Source organism: Canis lupus, chromosome 26, assembly GCF_048164855.1.
Source record: "Canis lupus baileyi chromosome 26, mCanLup2.hap1, whole genome shotgun sequence".
Classification (NCBI taxonomy): domain Eukaryota; kingdom Metazoa; phylum Chordata; class Mammalia; order Carnivora; family Canidae; genus Canis; species Canis lupus.
This window is the reverse complement of record NC_132863.1, coordinates 2,055,517-2,073,318: the sequence shown is the minus strand read 5'-3', so window position 1 is coordinate 2,073,318 and position 17,802 is coordinate 2,055,517. Positions and strand designations below refer to the sequence as shown.

The 17,802-nt window shown below is 48.9% G+C and overlaps 1 long non-coding RNA gene across 4 annotated transcripts in view; it reads right to left on the bottom strand.

Moving 5' to 3' along the window:
- Window positions 1–17,802, bottom strand: part of LOC140617947 (uncharacterized) — a 69,386-nt gene that overhangs the window by 28,379 nt on the left and 23,205 nt on the right. For 3 of the 4 annotated variants that reach the window (XR_012018096.1, XR_012018097.1, XR_012018098.1), the window contains 2 exons: window positions 16,734–16,842; window positions 271–326 (listed from right to left, as the gene is read on the bottom strand). This is a non-coding gene — a long non-coding RNA (uncharacterized lncRNA). Of the gene's footprint in view, window positions 1–270; window positions 327–16,733; window positions 16,843–16,962; window positions 17,335–17,802 lie in introns of those variants that run through there. The other variant, XR_012018099.1, reaches the window with a different exon arrangement.

The window sequence follows — 17,802 nt, the reverse complement described above, 5'->3', positions numbered from 1 at the left end:
TTCAGGTCTGCATTATTCCACTGCATCTCACAAGCTTCTGACAAACGTCTCTGGTGAAGATGCTCAAAACTCATTCTGCAGGCAGTGTGGAACTGTGAGGGACTGGGTGTGAGCTCAACTCTCGGAAGAGAGATGCTTTTGGACTCAGGGTTCAGCTAGCTTCTCACGTATGGAACTTAGTATGTAGCATCTGTCTAAGACAGGAATTACTGGAAATCGCTGGATGGAGCTTAGAGGCACTAGTCTTGTGTGCCGGGACTTTCCACTTACCTCTCACAACACTTCCGTCACGCATCGAGCCTAGGCCTGTTAGCAGCGAAGTGTACCTGCAGGCAGGATGTGGGAAGTACAGGCCATAAGCTCAACTCTCAAAAGTGTGTACGCCTGGGAGGCAGATGTCTGCTACCCACTCGTACATGGGAGTTAGAAACTAGCTACCCTCTTGGAAGAAGGCCGTTTGAGATTGCCGTATTCAACTCAGATAATAGTGAGTACAGTTCTGACACTTCCACATGCATTTCGCCGCCCTCTCCCAGCACCTAACATAAGGATATTAGCAGTTACGTCTATGGGCAGGCAGGATGTGGGAGGGTCCTGCCTTGAGCTAAGCTCTCAAAAGAAAGCATGTCTAGAAGTCAGCTTTCTAGTAGTTTGTTCTGATGGCCGTGAGAACGTAGCAGCATTGTAAGGCAGGACGTTCATGAATACCACTCTACTGCACCTGGAGACACAACCATTGAAGCCTGCAGCTGGCCTTTGCGTCCCATGAGCTTCTGTAAAACATGTCTAGTGAGGATGTTTGTAACTGCATCTGCAGGCAGTGTGGAACTGGGAAGGACCGCGTGTCAGCTCATCTCTCAGAAGGAAATTCCCCAGAGATAGAGCTTTCAGCTAGGTACTCAGGTTTGGAAGTTAGTATGTAGCTCCCATCTGAGGGAGGAATTCCTCAGAAGTTGCTGGCTTGAGAAGGAAGGAAGGAAGGAAGGAAGGAAGGAAGGAAGGAAGGAAGAGAGAGAGAGAGAGAGAGAGAAGGAAAGAAAGAAAGAAAGAAAGAAAGAAAGAAAGAAAGAAAGAAAGAAAGAAAGAAAGAGTGGCACCTGTGTGGCTCAGTCTGTTAAGCTTCTGCCTTAGGGTCAGATCATGATCCAGGTCCCAAGGAAGGCTCCCTGTTCAGCAGGGAACCTGCTTCTCCCTCGCCCTCTGCCCCTCTCGCTCATGCTTTATCTCTCCTCACTCTCTCAAATAAATAAAAAACATCTTTGAAAGAGAAACAAACAAACAAACCCACAAGGAAGAGAAATCACCCATATAGAAGAATTTCAAACAATTTGTGAAGACATTCCACCCTCAAGTTCATGAGCATAGCTTCCCACTCGTACGTGTGGAATACACATAGTAACTTCTTCTACAAAATATAATATGAAAAGCTTAAAATAATATTGATAATATAATAATAATTAATAATAATAAAGAATGAGTTTACTACTGAGAAAGCTGACAAACACTACCTCAGCAAGATGATCAGATCGATACCAAGACTGATAAATCATGTTGATAGTATCTATCCTTTATATGATATAATGAAAATGGCAGTATATCTCTGTATATAATCCACAAAAACAGTTCAGTCATGAGATAAACAACAGACATGTCCCAACTGAGGGAAATTTTACAAAATACTCTACTTCTCAAAGCGTTCCAGTTCAATAACAACAAGGAAAGGCAGAAAGACTGTCACAATCCAGAGGAGCCTAAGGAAACAGGAGGACAAATGGAATGTGATATGAGGGATGGTAACTTAGCAAAAACTAAGGAAATCTGAATAAACTATGGCCTTTGTTTTGTTTTGTTTTGTTTCTTGTCTTTGTTTAATGCGAAGTTTTTCATATTGATTCATTAGCTAATATTTGTACCGTACTAATATAAGGTATCAATAATTGGAGAAATTGAGTGCAAGTACATGAGAATGCTCTGTACTATCTTCTCAATTTCCCTATAAATCTTTGTTTTTTTCCTAATAAATAAGATTTATTTTGAAAATTGACTTAAATGAATCAGGCTCCAAGTGTAAGACATTTTAAGAATAGTTGAATTAACTTTTGCCTTATTCTTAAAGAGTTCCTTTGATGGAAACAAAGTAAGAATTTTAGATCAGAAGGAAAGAAAAACACTTATGAACATGTATAATGCCTCCTCAACCTGAAAAGCAGGAACAGATAATAAATAGCAAAAATCAGATAAAAATACGTCTAGTATAATAGACACCATATTGCAAGTGCATTTAAAATTAGCAATGCATAACATTTATTTCCTTGACATTTGTCTTCCAAAGAGTTCACAGTGTTTCAGTGTCAGTTGAAACAGGGGAAGAATCTCATGGAAGGATCCTTCACATAAATAATAGGACCATTGATAATAATGTCTCTCAGTTCTTTCTAAATCCATAAAGATGCATTTCCTGATGAGTGACTGAGCTGTGAAGAAAGAGATGAGAAACCCTCATCCCTCTGAATTACTTGTGTTAGAATATTTTAACCATAGTACCACGGATAGTAAATTATCCTTATTAACAGGAAATACGTCTCAGATTGGAATCTGAGCAATTAGATACGCAGAGAAAAAAAGCTTTGACTCGCTCTTCATCTTTTAAAGACAAAGGAGAGCTTTTCTATGTACAAAGTCAGTTGTCAAGATAGCCTTAGGGAATAAGAGTCTGCAGCATGGAATCCCGCTGCACAGCTGGGAAGCCCGCGTCCCAGGTCTTCCTGATCCCAAATCCCTGGGCCTGTCCCCCAACACAGGCTGCCAAGCTGAGGTCATTTGCAATTACTCTCTTAGGAGCTCTGGGGAAGGGGGAAGGAGCTAGATAGGATGGGACTGGAAGGGTGGAGGCCAAGAAAATTAAGGCCATTCCAATTTAAATTCAGCTTTAGCACAAGTCCACCCATCCCAGGTCCCTGTGAAGAAGAGCTGAAATTTACATTCTTTCAGTTACAGGAAAAAAACAAAAGTTTACAGCTTAATGACCTAGAAAGCCCCACAATAGAATCAAAACTGAGCCCAGGCCAAGGACAGGAAGCCTCTATTAGAATGAGAACAGAGCTCAATGCCCTTGAATGTCCCATATCAAAATGTAAACAGAACTTGAGGAATTGCTCCAGCCCTTCTGGAGGTCCCCGAGACCAGCCCTTAAAACTAAGCTAAAACCCTCCTCGGGGTCCAAGTCCCTGCTCCACTCTGTCGGGTATACTTGGACACAAGCTCGAGCTTGTAAATAAACCCTCATGTGTTTGCATCATTGTCGGCTTCTCGGTGGTTTCTCGGATTTGCAATCTTGGGCACAACACTCTGAGATAAAAAAACAAAACCAAAAGAAGCTCGGACACAGGTAGAGTAAACGCAGGGTTCTGAGAGAATCGGCGGAGACCCGGGGGCTTGGGAGCTCTTCTGTGGAAGCCCATGCATACTGGGGGGCAGGATGCTCAGCCCCAGAGCCAGAGGACCCAGAGACCCCACCCGCATCCTGCCCATCAGGGGGGGTCTCAGGGAGCAGCACTGCACCGCACACTGGAGGCCAGAGGTGCTGATGCCCACCCCGCCTCTGACCCCGCAGGTGCATCTGCCACGCAGATGTGCACCTGATAATCAGCGCCATAACTAGCAAAAGAATTGAATCAGGAAGGCACCTGGGTACCTCAGTGGTTGATCATCTGCTTTGGCTCAGGTCATGATCCCGGGGAACTGGGGGATCAAGGGTCCCCGCATGGAGCCTCATTTTCCCTCTGCCTATCCCTCTGTCTCCCTATGTCTCGCATGAATCCATAAATAAAATCTTTAAAGATAAAAAGATGAGAAAGGACCCAAATAAAATCACAAATGAGAAAAGAGAAATAACAACCAACACTACAGAAATACAAATGAGTATAAGAGAACATTATGAAAAATTATATGCCAGCAACGTAGAACCTGGAAGAAATAGATGAATTCCTGGAAATATACAACATAACAAAAATGATAAAGGAAGAAATAAGAAACTAAAACAGACAGATAACCAGCAAAGACATAGAATCAGCAATCAAGAATCTCCCAACAGGAGACGCTTAGATCAACAGAACAGAATGGAAATCCGAAACAAGATACAAACCTGTAACTCTATGATCCATTAATCCACAACAAGGCAGCAAGGAATATCCAAAGGCACAAAGACAGTCTCTTCAACAAACCCTAACTCTGACCCCAGGATAAGAACAAATGGTGTTGGGAAAACCAGGCAGCCACATACAGAAGAATGAAACTGGACCACTTTCTTATACCATATATATATAAAATAAATTCAAAATGGATGAAACACCTAAATGTGAGACCTGAAACAATACAAAGAAGAAAAGATAGGCAGCAAAGTCTTTGACATTGTCCATTGGATCTTCTTTCTAGATATGCCTCTGAGGTGAGGCAAACAAAAGCAAAAATACTATTGGGACTTCATCAAATTGAAAAGCTTCCGCAAAATGAAGAAAACAACCAAAGCTAAAATGCAACATACAGGAGGAGGGGCAAGATGGCGGAAGTGTAGGGTCCCCAAATCACCTGTCCCCACGAAATTACCTAGATAACCTTCAAATCATCTTGAAAATCTATGAATTCGGCCTGAGATTTAAACAGAGACCAGACCGAATGCTACAGTGGAAAAGTCCGTGATTCTATCAAGGTAGGAAGACGGGAAAAAGAAATAAAGAAACAAAAGGCATACAAGGGTGAGGGGCCCTGTGAGGAGCCTGGCTAAGGCCGGGGCGAGTGCCCACAGGACAGAAGAGCTCTGTCCTGGGAGAAGGAGGAGCTGCACCAATCTTCCAGGGCAGAATGGCACCTTCAAGGAGTCAGAGCAGGAGCCCAGGAGGGCGGGGATGCCCTAGGGCTCCCTGGGACACTAATAGACACCTGCACTCCCAGGAGAGTGCAGCGAGCTCCCTAAGGGCTGCAGGGCACATGCATTGACCAGGGAGCAGCTGATGGGCTCGGGTGGCGGCTCTGCACAGAGGGGTTTGCACGGCCCTGGGAGCAGCTTGGCAGCGGCGCCTCCTGCAGAAGAAGAGGCTCCATTCGGAGGGGGATGCGGAGCTCCGGGAGCAACTCGGAGGGGCTCGGGCGGTGGCTCTGCAGTGAGGTGGCTGTGCAGCCGGGAGCGAGAATCCAACAGCACAGGCCCCGGAGCACAGGGCACTGGGACACAGCCCAGTTTTTGGCCTCCCCCAGGACAGGCAGAGGCCCGCAAGGCCCAGGACAGCAAGGATGCTCCTGTCCAGAGCTAAGCAGATCAGCGGACCCGCCCCAGAGCCTCCAGGACCTACAGAGGACTGCTCCTGAGTTACTGCGGGGGCTGAATACAGGTTTCCAGAGCTGGCCGCTACCACTGGGGTTGATCCTCCTGCGGCCTCATGGGGGAAACTAATCCCACTGAGCCCTGCACCAGGCAGGGGACAGAGCGACTCCCCCAAGTGCTAACACCTGAAAATCAGCACAACAGGCCCCTCCCCCAGAAGACCGGCTAGACAGGGGAAGTCAAGGGACTTAAAGTATACAGAATCAGAAGATACTCCCCCATGTTTTTTTATTTTTATTTCTGATTGCTTCGCCCTCCCCTTTTCCCCCCTTTCTTTCTTTTTCTTTCTCTTTTTATTCTCTATTTCCTTCTTTCTTCCTTTATTCTTTTTCGTTTTTCTCTTTTCTTTCCTTCTTTCTCTCCTCTCTTTTTCTCCTTTTCCCAATACAATTTCTTTTTGTCCACTCTGCACTCAGGAAAATGACTAGAAGGAAAACCTAACCTCAAAAGAAAGAATCAGAAACAGTCATCTCTCCCACAGAGTTACAAAATCTGGATAACAATTCATAGTCAGAAAGCAAATTCAGAAGCACTATTATACAGCTACTGGTGGCTCTAGAAAAAAGCATAAAGGACTCAAGAGACTTCATGACTGCAGAATTTTGATCCAATCAGGCCGAAATTAAAAATCAATTGAATGAGATGCAATCCAAACTAGAAGTCCTAAGGATGAGGGTTAACGAGGTAGAAGAACGAGTGAGTGACATAGAAGACAAGTTGATGGCAAAGAGGGAAACTGAGGAAAAAGGAGACACACAATTAAAAGACCAGGAAGACAGATTAAGGGAAATAAACGACACCCTGAGGAAGAAAAACCTACTTGTAATTGGGGTTCCCAAGGGCGCCAAAATGGACAGAGGGCCAGAATATGTATTTGAACATATCATAGCTGAAAACTTTCCTAATCTGGGAAGGGAAACAGGCATTCAGATCCAGGAAATAGAGAGATCCCCCCCTAAAATCAATAATAAGCATCCAACACCTCGACATTTAATAGTGAAGCTTGCAAATTCCAAAGATAAAGAGAAGATCCTTAAAGCAGCAAGAGACAAGAAATCCCTGACCTTTATGGGGAGGAGCATTAGGGTAACAGCAGACGTCTTCACAGCGACCTGGCAGGCCAGAAAGGGCTGGCAGGATGTATCAGGGTCCTCAATGAGAAGAACATGCAACCAAGAATACTTTATCCAGCAAGGCTCTCATTCAAAATGGAAGGAGAGATAAAGAGCTTCCAAGACAGACAGTAAATGAAAGAATATGTGACCTCCAAACCAGCTCTGCAAGAAATTTTAAGGGGGACTCTTAAAATTCCCCTTTAAGAAGAAGTTCAGTGGAACAATCCACAAAAACAAGGACTGAATAGATATCATGATGACACTAAACTCATATCTGTCGATAGTAACTCTGAACGTGAACGGGCTTATTGACGCCTTCAAAAGGCACAGGGTTTCAGACTGGATAAAAAAGCAGGACCCATCTATTTGCTGTCTACAAGAGACTCATATTAGACAGAAGGACACCTACAGCCTGAAAATAAAAGGTTGGAGAACCATTTACCATTCAAATGGTCCTCAAAAGAAAGCAGGGGTAGCCATCCTTATATCAGATAAACTAAAATTTACCCCAAACTGTAGTGAGAGATGAAGAGGGACACTAAATCATACTTAAGGGATCTATCCAACAAGAGGACTTAACAATCCTCTACATATATGCCCCGAATGTGGGAGCTGCCAAATATTTAAACCAATTAATAACCAAAGTGAAGAAATACTTAGATAATAATACACTTACACTTGGTGACTTCAATCTAGCTCTTTCTACACTCTATAGGTCTTCTAAGCACAACATCTCCAAAGAAACGAGAGCTTTAAATCATACACTGGACCAGATGGATTTCACAGAAATCTACAGAACTTTACATCCAAACTCAACTGAATACACATTCTTCTCAAGTGCACATGGAACTTTCTCCAGAATAGACCACATACTGGGTCACAAATCGGGTTCTAATAGATACCAAATGATTGGGATTGTCCCCTGCATATTCTCAGACCATAATGCCTTGAAATTAGAACAAAGGTATCCCTGGGTGGCGCAGCAGTTTGGTGCCTGTCTCTGGCCCAGGGCATGATCCTGGAGACCCGGGATCGAATTCCATGTCGGGCTCCCAGTGCATGGAGTCTGTTTCTCCCTCTGCCTATGTCTCTGCCTCCCCCCCCCATATATATATCTCTCTATCAGTGTGGCTATCATAAATAAATTTAAAAAAGAAAAAAATAGACCTTCCCTACAATCCAGTAATTGCACTGGTGGGGATTTACCCAAAGATTCAGATGCAACGAAACGCTGGGTCACCTGCACCCCGATGTTTATAGCAGGAATGTCCACAATAGCCAAACCGTGGAAGGAGCCTGGTGTCCATTGAAACATGAATGGATAAAGAAGATGTGGTTTATGTATACAATGGAATATTCCTCAGCCATTAGAAATGACAAATACCCACCATTTGCTTCAACGTGGATGGAACTGGAGGGTATTATGCTGAGTGAAGTGAGTCAATCGGAGAAGGACAAACAGTGTATGTTCTCATTCATTTGGGGAATATAAATAATATTGAAAGGGAATATAAGGGAATGGAGAAGAAACGTGTGGGAAATATCAGAAAGGGAGATAGAACATAAAGACTCCTAACTCCGGGAAATGAACTAGGTGTGCTGGAAGGGGAGGAGGGCAGGAAGAGAGGGTGAATGGATGACGGCACTGAGTGGAACACTTGACGGGATGAGCACTGGGTGTTATTCTGTATGTTGGTCAATTGAACACCAATAAAAAATAAATTTATTTTTAAAAAAAGTTCCAACAACTAAATATTTATGCTGCCAACATGGGAGTACCTAAATATACAAACCAATTAACAACAAACATACAGGAACTCACTGATAATAATACAATAACAGGGGATTTTAACACCCACTTATGGCAATGGACCGATCATCTATGCATTAAATCAACAGGGGAACAATAGCCTTGACACACTGGACCACAGGGACTCAACAGATATAGTCTGAACATTTCTTCCTAAAGCAGAATACACATTCCTTTCAAGTGCACATGGGACATTCTCCAGAAAAGATCATATCATGGGCCACAAATCAGCCCTCAACAGGTACAACAGGTACAAGAAGGTTGATATAACACCCTGTACATTTTCAGACCACGATGCTATAAAACTCGAAGTCGACAGTTAGAAAAAATTTGGACAGACCAAAAATACGTGGAGATTATTAACATCCTACTAGAGAATGAATGGAGCAACCAGGAAATTAAAGAGGAAATTTAAAACAAATGAAAATGAAAACATGTTTCTCCAAACTTCTAGGATGTAGAAAAGGCAGTCCTAAGGGGGAAGTAGAATAGCAATACAGGCCTACCTCAAGAAATAAGAAGTCTCCAATCCACAACCTAACGCTCCACCTAAATAGGCTGGAAAAGGAATAGCAAAAAAAGCCTAAAGACTACAGAAGAAGGGAAAAAAAAGGTGAGAGCAGAAATAAACAATACAGAAACAACAAAGCAGTAGAATGGAATAATGAAACAAAGACATGGTTCTTCAAAATAATTAAGAAAATGGATCAAGCCCTAGCCAGCCTTATCAACGAGAAAAGAGAAAAGACTTAATAAATAAAATCACAAATGAGAGAGGAGAGATCACAATCAACACCAGAAAAATTAGACAATTATAAGGGAATACTATGAAAGATTATACGCTAACAAACTGGGGGACCTGGAAGAAATGGAAAAATTCCTAGAAATGTGCAAACGAGCAAATCTGAAATAGGAAGAAATAGAAAATGTGAGGAGACCCATAATGAGCAAAGGAATTGAATCAGCAAGGAACCTGGGTGCATCAGGGGTTGAGCATCTGCTTTCGCTCAGATCATGATCCCGGGGTCCTGGGGAATCATGTCCAACATCAGGGCCCAGTGGAGCCTTATTTTCCTTCTGCCTTTACCTCTGCCTTTCTGTGTCTCACATGAATACATAAATAAAATATTTTAAAAAAGAAAAAAGATAAAAAATGAGAAAGGACCCAAATAAAATCACAAATGGGAAAAGAGAAATAACAACCAACACTAGAGAAATACAAACAATTATAAGAGAACATTATGAAAAATTATATGCCAGCAACCTAGAACCTGGAAGAAATTGATCAATTCCTCGAAATATATAACATAGCAAAAATGAAAAAGGAAGAAATAAAAAACTTGAACAGATAATCAGCAAAGAAATTGAATCAGCACTCAAGAATCTCCCAACAGGAGACGCTTAGATCAATAGAACAGAATGGAAAGCCGAAACAAGATACAAACCTGTAACTCTATGATCCATTAATCGACAACAAGGCAGGACGGAATATCCAATGGCACAAAGACAGTCTCCTCAACAAACCCTAACCCTGATCACAGGATAAGAACAAATGGTTTTCGGAAAACCAGGCAGCCCCATGCAGAAGAATCAAACTGGACCACTTTCTTACACCATATATATAAAAAATAAATTCAAAATGGATGAAAGACCTAAATATGAGACCTGAAACCAGCACCTCTGGCCTCCAGTGGGCGGTGCAGTGCTGCTCCCTGAGACCCCCCCCCCCATGGGCAGGATGCGGGTGGGGTCTCTGGGTCCTCTGGCTCTGGGGCTGAGCATCCTGCCCCCCAGTATGCATGGGCTTCCACAGAAGAGCTCCCAAGCCCCCGGGTCTCCGCCGATTCTCTCAGAACCCTGCGTTTACTCTACCTGTGTCCGAGCTTCTTTTGGTTTTGTTTTTTTATCTCAGAGTGTTGTGCCCAAGATTGCAAATCCGAGAAACCACCGAGAAGCCGACAATGATGCAAACACACGAGGGTTTATTTACAAGCTCGAGCTTGTGTCCAAGTATACCCGACAGAGTGGAGCAGGGACTTGGACCCCGAGGAGGGTTTTAGCTTAGTTTTAAGGGCTGGTCTCGGGGACCTCCAGAAGGGCTGGAGCAATTCCTCAAGTTCTGTTTACATTTTGATATGGGACATTCAAGGGCATTGAGCTCTGTTCTCATTCTAATAGAGGCTTCCTGTCCTTGGCCTGGGCTCAGTTTTGATTCTATTGTGGGGCTTTCTAGGTCATTAAGCTGTAAACTTTTGTTTTTTTCCTGTAACTGAAAGAATGTAAATTTCAGCTCTTCTTCACAGGGACCTGGGATGGGTGGACTTGTGCTAAAGCTGAATTTAAATTGGAATGGCCTTAATTTTCTTGGCCTCCACCCTTCCAGTCCCATCCTATCTAGCTCCTTCCCCCTTCCCCAGAGCTCCTAAGAGAGTAATTGCAAATGACCTCAGCTTGGCAGCCTGTGTTGGGGGACAGGCCCAGGGATTTGGGATCAGGAAGACCTGGGACGCGGGCTTCCCAGCTGTGCAGCGGGATTCCATGCTGCAGACTCTTATTCCCTAAGGCTATCTTGACAACTGACTTTGTACATAGAAAAGCTCTCCTTTGTCTTTAAAAGATGAAGAGCGAGTCAAAGCTTTTTTTCTCTGCGTATCTAATTGCTCAGATTCCAATCTGAGACGTATTTCCTGTTAATAAGGACAATTTACTATCCGTGGTACTATGGTTAAAATATTCTGACACAAGTAATTCAGAGGGATGAGGGTTTCTCATCTCTTTCTTCACAGCTCAGTCACTCATCAGGAAGCAGATTGTCCTCCCTGGCCAGGGTGGGCCTTGTCTAAACAGGTGAGGACCTAAACAAAATGAAGTGCAGAGGAAGAATTCTCTCCGCCCGACTGCCCTTGACCTAGGACATCAGTGCTCTCCTGCTTCTGGACTCAGACTTGGGCTGGAATTTACACCACTTCTCCAGCTTACCACCAGCCGATCTGGAGCACCCACAACCTCCTTAACCACATGAGCCCAACCCCTTATGACAAATCCCATGGGTTCTGTTTCTCTGGAGAACCCGGCCTAATATAAGGCGGAAACAGGCTGAATACAGAAGCAGATGGGAGAATCCAGCCCCTCCACTAAGTCACAACTAACAAAAGCACAAAACATATACGTAGGTACACACACGGCAGCCTCACGCTTCTCGTTGTACAGAATGAGAAGCGGAACAGCGTGATACCAAAGATTCCGTTCTGCCATGAAGAAAAGAACCTGTGAAAGCAATTCTTAAAAAGTGTGTGTCCGTACATAAAATACTGGGTAGCTACGGAAACACTGTGATTTCTAAAAATCTACTATGGGATAACACTTGCAGTAGGCAAGCAAAGAGACGTGAAGCTCCGTACAGAGCAAAACAACTCTGTCAAAACAGATGTGACCAACGGGCTCATCCCCATGTGAGAACGCCGGGCAGGATGGAGTCACCCCAACTCGGTTCAGCAAGGGTGGACCGCGCAGTACATCTCGCGGGGAAAACCAGCTAAGTCATGAAAAGTAACAGAAAGAGCACCAACTCCAGAACGAATCAACCATGAAACTGGGTCGGAACTGGAAAAGCAGAAGAAATATTAGAATAAAATACGCAGGACATCCTTACGGCCGCAGAAAACGGGAAGGGGCCTCAAATGACAAGCCAACACAGAGATTAAATGAGATGATGGTAGATTTGAACAAGCCGCACCTGAGAACTTTGCCGAGACAAACACTCCACAGGGCACCTGGGGGTCAGCGGGTGAGCGTCTGCCTCTGGCTCAGGTCATGACCTCAGGGTCCTGGGATCGAGTCCCGAGTCGAGCTCCCTGCTCAGCGGGGAGCCTGCTGCTCCCTCTGCCTCTGCTGTCCCCCCACTTGTGCTCTCTCTTCGTCTCAGATAAATAAATGAATAAATAAATAAATGAAAATACTTCACAGACGAAAGAATCAGACAAACAACCGGAAGGCTTGCAGTGCAGAATGCGGAACGGTAAGAAACTGCCCCCCGACACCTGCGGGCCAGAGTCCATCAAAGGCTGGCAAGTATGCGGCCGGATGTAACGGTGAGATGCCAAGTGCTTGTAAGACAGAATGAGAACTCAAAAAGAAAAGATAATGAATAATCTGATTTTCTTAAAGATGTATTTATTTATCTGAAGAGAAGAGAGAGTGCCCACACGCTGAGCAGAGACACAGGAAGCCGAATCCTGAGCGGACTCCGTGCGGAGCGCGCAGCCCAACGCAGAGCTCGGCCTCACGGCCCCAAGGTCGTGACCCGGTGGGGAGCAGGCCAGGCGCTCCGCTCACTGCGCCCCCGGTGCTCCGGTACCCTGAGCTTCTGAGCGAGCGAAGACCTGAAGGTCCAGCTCAGGACGGGGGCAGCACCGGAGCCTCAGTGTCCGCTCGCAGGCCCGCCCTCTGCTAACCACCGCGGAATGGGAGCCTACAGTCAAAGCACGTGCCGCTTCTCAGCCATCGACGGCTCGCAAAGACCAACGCTGCCGAGCTCCGGGAGGGGGCGAGGCACCCGGGCCGTGGGTGCGGGGTGGGCACCGGTCCCGCCTCACGCTCAACGAAGCCCCGCGGGCGTCTCCCAGCCTCGAAGACACACACGTGCACGCCATGTGCCGGGCCCCTGGTCACGGGTGTCTGAGCCTGGGGCCCCAGCACGGCCCAAGCACCGGCCTGATGCTCCGACGTTGCTTCCTGCTGTCTCGGGGCGCTGGGCGGCCAACGTCTGCGGAGCCTCGGGACCGGGCCTCGCGGGCAGGCCCATGGCCCCGGCCTCCATGAGCCGTCACTGAGGCCACCACGGCCCTGAAGGCCCCGGGACAGGGCACCCCTCAGACTGTGGCCCTGACGGCCCCGGGGACAGGGTGCCCCCTCACAGCGTGACGTCCTTACACGCAGCGCAGAGCTGTCTTGTCGTCTCACTCTAGCCGGTGCCTAACGTACATTTGTTTTCTACCCGGGAAGAGTCGTCACCCAAGCAGCCTTGGCAAAGCCCTGGTGCCTCCTCCCTCCGGCCTCCTCCCCCTCCTTGGCCTCCTGCCCTCATTCCCTGGCACGCTTCCCTTCCAGGCTGTTCTCTCCTAGTCCGCAATGCGATTGGGGCAAAGCCTTTCCAGGGAGCACTTCTGCTGGGTCTGACCCTGCCCCTTTTGGATTCATCTCCCTCTCGGGGCAAAATCCCCAGAACTCACATTTGTCTACACCCATCAGGACCAGAACTCCAAGGTCGCTGCGCCGCAGCCTTCCCGCTGCCTCATGCAAAGTATGACCAGGTCGGGCTCACGAAAGCACCACCAGTGACAGCTGAACCATTTGCGACCACCTGAGGGTTCCTGGCGGAGCGACGTGTACCAGAGCCATAAGCAGTGGCGAGGGCGCAGAGCTGAGGTGGCATCAGTGGGGCTCGGGGGAGCTGAGGGGGCCACAGCCAGACACGAAACCCCATCCCCACCCCACTGCCATCTGTGCCTTTTCCTGGGAGGTTCCAGAATCAGAGATAAGAAAGCCACTATGTGGGATCCCTGGGTGGCGCAGTGGTTTGGCGCCTGCCTTTGGCCCAGGGCGCGATCCTGGAGACCCGGGATCGAATCCCACGTCGGGCTCCCGGTGCCTGGAGCCTGCTTCTCCCTCTGCCTGTGTCTCTCTCTCTGTGACTATCATAAATTAAAAAAAAAAAAAAAAAGCCTCTATGTGCAAGTGTCCCAGCTTCGTGAAAATGAAGCTTTTTCTTCTACTGTCACCACATACAGAACACGAGGTAAGACAGGAGGTGGAACGTCAAGTAAGGGACTTGAAGGTCAAGAATGAGCCAGAAAGGGATCCCTGGGTGGCGCAGCGGTTTAGCGCCTGCCTTTGGCCCAGGGCGCGATCCTGGAGACCCGGGATCGGGTCCCGCGTCGGGCTCCCAGTGCATTGGGCTTGCCTCTCCCTCTGCCTATGTCTCTGCCTCTCTCTCTCTCTCTCTCTCTGTGTGTGACTATCATAAATAAATAAAAATTAAAAAAAAAAAAAGAATGAGCCAGAAAGGGAACAGTAAAAATAGGAACCTGAGTCCCAGAATACATGCCTGCCCTTCCCTACCGTCACCGTATCACCAACAGGACCACCACAGTCACCATTATCACCAACACCACCCCCGGGGCCACCACTGTCATCCTCACCATCATCGTCACCACCAACGCTACCATCACCACCATCATCACCATCAATACCACCACCATCATCATTCTCACCATCATCAACATCTTCATCATCACCATCATCACCACCATCATCGCAATGATCATTTTTACGATCAGCATTATCACCGATGCCATCAAGGTCACCACCATCATCATCATCATCAACACCAGCATTATTATTACTGTCATCACTGATGTCACCACCATCATCGTAACTGTCATCACCACCATAATCGGCTTGACCACCAGCATCACCGTCACCATGATCATCATTACACGCACCTTACCGCCAACCTCAGCATCATCCTCTCCACCACCACCACCATCATCACCACCTCCACCATCACCATCATATCACTGCCATCAGCACCACAATCAGCAGCATCATTGCCTGCATCACCTTCATCACCATCACCAACACTACTAGACACTTTTTTTTTTTTTTAAGATTTATTTCCCCATGAGACACACAGAGAAGAGAGAAGCAGGGACCCAAGCAGAGGGAGAAGCAGGCTCCCTGCAAGGAGCCCGACGCGGGACTCGATCCCGGGACCCCCGGGGTCACGCCTTGGTCTGAGGGCAGATGCTCCACCGCTGAGCCGCCCCGGCATCCCTACTGCACACCTTGAGCCAGTCACCACTCGGTGTGCTCCGTGTAAGCCATTATTCGCTAGAGGAAAATTCGAGCACAGACAGGCAGAGTGGGAAGCCTGGCAGCCTGGCTCCACGGTCCCCACGCGACGCCAGCATCCCTCCTGCTTCTCCAGCCTTCCCCCTTCCCCCACAGCCTCACGACGCGGGCGGGCGTGACTGCTTAGACGCCGTGTGTACCGGGCGGGCCTCCTGGTCTCCGGGGCCCACACACAGGCTCCGCACACAGAGGCACGTGACGCGTATGACTCGCAGGAGACAAAGCTCCCCGGGCTCTCCTTCGCGGTCTTCACGCTGCCGTGACAGAAGGAACAGACCTGACAACGCGCTGTCAGGGGCACTGAAGAGAACCACGGAAAGGCCACCGCTCCCCTGAGCAGCCAATCACGGATACTCGCACGACCCTGCCGGGCCCTGTCTACACCCGCATGACCCTGCCCGGCTCCCAAACCCGGCCCTGGGAGCAGCATGTGCACACCCTGCCCCCGCACATCCACAGGGAGACACCTCCACGCTGACGAGTCAGTCCCCAGGAGACGCGTCCCTCACAGGCCCTCTTCGCCTGACGCCATCACCGGGTGCCCATTCGAGGCTGGAGCCAGCACAGTGATCCCTCCAGCAGGAGCACCGAGTCCCGAATGCACGACCCCTCCGGCCCCGGCGGCAGCTCTCGGGGGCCAGGGGAGGGGGAGGCCCCGGGCCCGTTCTGGGAGAAGGGAGGGGGCCCGCGCGCCCAGAAAAGGAGACAGAGACACCGGGGATCAGGGAGGGAGGGCGCGGGTCCTCCGGAGGAGCAGCCACACCAGCTCCCCCCACCCTCCGGCCCCTTCCCGGCAAGAGGGGCCCCGAGAGGCCCGTGTCGCCCCCTCACTGCGGATGCCCGACCCTCGTCCCCGCAGCCCAGCGCAGGGCAGCCCTGCAGACAGCACCGCGGGTCCTCAGGGGGGACGGGGACCAAGAGGCAAGCCCGACGCAAACGAAGGCCGCCAGCGACACCCGCCAACCACAGGGCACCACCCGGCAGCCCGCGCCTCCTCCGGGCCCAGCCCGCCCCACGCTGTGACACAGGCCCACGCCCCACGGGGACCCTGGGGCTCTCGGGACCAGAACCACCGCCCCCACAGGCCCGCTGCGCAGGTCTCCGACTGCACAAGCAGCGGGCCGCCTGGGTGTGAGCTTTGGAGCACCGGCAGCCACAGAGCCTGACGACAGGCCGAAGGCCCAGCACCGACGTGCAGAGCGCCCGCCTGCCAACTGTGCCGAGGGTCGGCGTGCGCGACTGTGAGGCCGAGCCACGAGGGCCACGGCGCCCCCAGCACGGCCAGCAGCCTCGCTCCTTCTAGCCACGCTCCTCCCCAGCTGCAAGGGGGTAAGCTCAGTGGACCGGCCGGCAGCGGTGGGGGAACACCCGCCAGGAAGGGGCGCCACCACTGAACATTTGGGAACCGCCCACCCCCCCCCCACCCCGCCCCGAAAGCAGCTTTTCATTTGGGTTTTGCTCCAGTGTTTGCTGCGGTTCCGTTTCCTCGGCGGGTGAACGACAGACGTGCACTCACCTCGGCATAAAATCCCGTGGCTGTCGATAATCTGCTTGCAAACCCCACAGACCTTGGGCTTTTTAAAGACTTTGTTCTTAAAGCTGTGCAGGCTCGTGAACTCCTCCAGCTGAAAGAGCAAAGGGAGAAACTGTCAGCTCCACGAACCAGTTTGTTTGCTTTTCTCTCTTCTCTTTCAGGAAGTGGGACGTCTAGCGGAGTCCGGGAAAAGCTAAAACAGGAACCTTACAGTTAAACAGGGAAGAACAAGCAGCCATGCCACCAAGGCCGGGATTCCCCCGGGGGCCGCGGATACCCCGCCAGCATTCCCAGTGCCAGGGCCCAGCCGGAAGCCCACAGCTGCCCCGCTTGCCGATCCCCTGAGACTGGGCCAAGGCCGTCAGGGCGCCGCGCTCGTCAGCACTGCTTATAGGACCATGTACTAGCGTCCACGCTGCAGGCCAACGGCTACTGCTATGACAAAGTCATCCACAGGCACTGCCAGAAGATGCTCAGCCAACAGAGGAAGCTAGTGACTGAGTCTCCTGGCCCCTGGGCCTCTCCGGATGCAGCTGGGCTCACAAGGATGGAGAAGCATTCACGTGAGGCCAGTGTGCTAAGATATGTGGTTCCTCCCTACACCCGGCCCGGCACTGAATCCACGACACACGCCGGCTCGGGGACTACACAAACCACTTGCCCACCAGACCCCTCTTTGCAGGGTCAGGGCTCATGGCCATATCTGATGATCTTACAAAAATTCAATTTGCCTGAGAAACCAAACGCCAGTCAGTCTACCCGATTGGTGATACGTTTGAGCGTCTCCTCTGAGTGCACAGATTCACTGAAGCCGGTACTTAGCACCGGAAGATTAAATGTTAGCCAGAATGGGAAACAAATGGTACAACTACAGCTTCTTACACATGTTTTTAGATCTACAACAATCTGGTGACTCAGCAATCCACTCCTAGAGTCACGAACTGGAACGAATGCATATGCCCACAAAAGTTTTGTGCAAGAATGGGCAGATCTGCCTTATTAACAGTGCAAGATTTCCAAACAGAAAATAACTCAAACACCCATCCAAAGG